A 2,647-nucleotide genomic window follows, 5' to 3' on the forward strand; every position below is an offset into this window, starting at 1 on the left:
AGTGAACTTAAGAGATCTTACTCAATCTTTGCCAGAGGAGATAAGATATTATTGGTGCAGAATACCATTCAGATAAAACATAAACAAATACAAAAAAAAAGATGTTCCTTGATATGAACATGTACGTGACAGTTAGTTACAGATATACAATTAGAATCAAACATTAAAATAACACAAGGGATTACAATTCGTAGTTCCAACATTCCATCGGTTCGTAAAATGAATAATGATGCACATGATTATGTTTAATTTTTAACAGAACTATAGATTAATAGACTAGTAGTGTGTAAAAACCTAACCTAACTAAACACTGTTTACACTTCTGAACCGATAAGTGTTATCGGAGATATGTAGTTAAGTTCGGGATTCGAAGTTCCTTATGATACCGCTAAAGTATGATTACTCCTTTGAATACGATACTTAATGTAAACTACCGATTCTCATTCAACAAATTTCTTGTCAAAGGTAGTCAATTAAAATAAAAATTACCAATACATGAAAATATAATTTAATTTGAAAAGTAAATCCGACTACCGAAGTACCCCTATTTTATACTTCAATTTTTTCTAAGCAATCGGATTTTATCGTATATCTGCTTAAACATATTATTGGATGTTATATGTAAAAATTAATAAAACTAGGAGTTGTAGTCGTCTTTCACTAAACGGTGGGTCTTTACAAGTTTATTCAGTCTCATGCAATTGTGAATGTCACCATAAAGAAATCTCTTGTCTCTGTGCAGGTAAACATAAAGAAAAAATATTAATGTGTTTTAAAAGTGTCTTGAGTTTCATTCAGATGTAGAAGACTACTATATCACCCAGATGTGGAAGACCTGACAATTTTGTCAAGTTTCATTTTTTTATTTATACATATCTGGCACCCAGGACTGCTATACAAGATCCGTAAAGTCCTCTCCCCTACATACTTCCTCATTATCCGTTCTTATCTCTTCGACAGATTATTTCAAGTAAATTACAATGGCGCTAATTCATCCCTATTCCGTCAGTCTGCTGGTGTACCTCAGGGTAGTATCCTGGGTCCTATCCTTTAAACAGTTTTCACAGGTGACATCCCAACCCATCCTAACACTATCCTCACCACGTATGCCGATGATACATGTCTATTGTAATTACTACTGATCTACATGACTATTATAAGGCCTATCTGGACATACAGAGTTGAGCTTTGGGACTCCACTAAACCATAAAATTCCTCCCGAATCCAATCCTTACAGTCCAAAGTCCTTCGTAAAATCCTTAACACTTCTTACTTTGTCACAAATCAAGTCATCCATCATGACCTCAATGCCCCATATGTTGCCGATTTGGCCAAAACCAGGTACCATTCCTTCCATGGAAAACTTTCCAACCACCCAAATCCACTTGTTTCTAACCTGGCTTCTCCTGCATTACCTAATAATCCTCCTAGGCGTCTGAAAAGAAGATGGCCTCGGGATCTTCTCCTCTAGAAATGTTATTGGAGTTCTATCAATGGGTAGATTCTCCATATGTTTGTATCATGTCACTGTCTCACCTACAGCAAATTGTTGTATGTATGTTATACAGTTGTAAATAACAATAAATAAATGATTAAAAAAAATATTTATACATCACTAACAATCTATTTATGTTTCAGGAGATACGCAACAATATACCGTGGCCTAGAAGAAATAGGAGTACAAAATAGAGGTATACCGCTAGTTGAGATTGTTTTTTAAATTATATGTATGTATTTATAGTTGACCGTAAAAATTGATATATAAGAAGATGGTCAGGGTTGCGGTCAAAAGAGAAACAAAAATGGTTAACAACTATTTATTTTTCGACGTTTCGCCCCACTTTTCAGGGCTAAAAAGATACAAAAAAAAAAAAGAAAACTAAGAATATTACAACAATAAGATACAATAAGGTAATTTAAGCTAGGATAAATATTATGTAAAAATAAAGTGATAAGAAATTACATATAAATAAAAGGAAGAAAGACATAAAATAATATCAGCATAAAATAAACTTGAATAAACAATGATAGGAGTAAAAATAATTAACAATGGCAATAGTAAAATCTTTTTTAAAAATACGTAAAACATACAGTTAAAAAAGTACAGATGGACATAAAACAAAAACAATATGGGGAAGAAAAAAAAAAAAGAAGAAAGTAGAGATTAAATAAACGTCTTGAAAGAATAATTATAAATAAAAAATAATAATGATATTAAAATGAGAAAAGTACAAGTCAGGACCACCTACCTGTTCAAAGTGAACGGTTGAACAGAAGGCAACAATGAAGCGGAAGCGTGGAGGAGTGGGGAGGAGGTAGCCAGCCGTTTAACGGCTATATTTCTATTTCAAATACGTCTAGTAGTAATAAAGAAAAAATTAAAAGAGAAAGATACAGAAATATAATAATAATAATAACTATAATAATTTTTAATTTAGGAATAACTTAGTAAAATTAGAATGACACATATCGTTACTAATAATACGAGATATACTGAAGAAAATATAGTAGGGTAGTTAATACAATATAGGATATAATAACAATGATTGTAAAAGAAGTAACTAATAATAAGTAAAAGTAAATAAAGAGCATTATTAACAAAAAAAATAATAAATAAATAAAAAAAAAATTACAAAGAAATAAGTAA

The 2,647-nt window shown here is 31.1% G+C and overlaps 1 protein-coding gene and 1 long non-coding RNA gene across 3 annotated transcripts in view; one reads left to right on the plus strand and one right to left on the minus strand.

Annotated features, from left to right (window-relative positions):
- Nucleotides 1-2,647, minus strand: part of Ac3 (Adenylate cyclase 3) — a 362,561-nt gene that overhangs the window by 178,795 nt on the left and 181,119 nt on the right. The window lies entirely within an intron of this gene.
- LOC136797100 (uncharacterized) overlaps nt 1-2,647 on the plus strand; it is a 338,719-nt gene that overhangs the window by 100,628 nt on the left and 235,444 nt on the right. The window contains exon 2 of the long non-coding RNA XR_010844919.1: nt 1,639-1,691. This is a non-coding gene — a long non-coding RNA (uncharacterized lncRNA). The remainder of the gene's footprint in view (nt 1-1,638; nt 1,692-2,647) is intronic.

The sequence above is a fragment of the Halyomorpha halys genome, unplaced genomic scaffold, assembly GCF_000696795.3.
Source record: "Halyomorpha halys isolate HHAL.00 unplaced genomic scaffold, Hhal_1.1 Scaffold14.1, whole genome shotgun sequence".
Classification (NCBI taxonomy): Eukaryota; Metazoa; Arthropoda; class Insecta; order Hemiptera; family Pentatomidae; genus Halyomorpha; species Halyomorpha halys.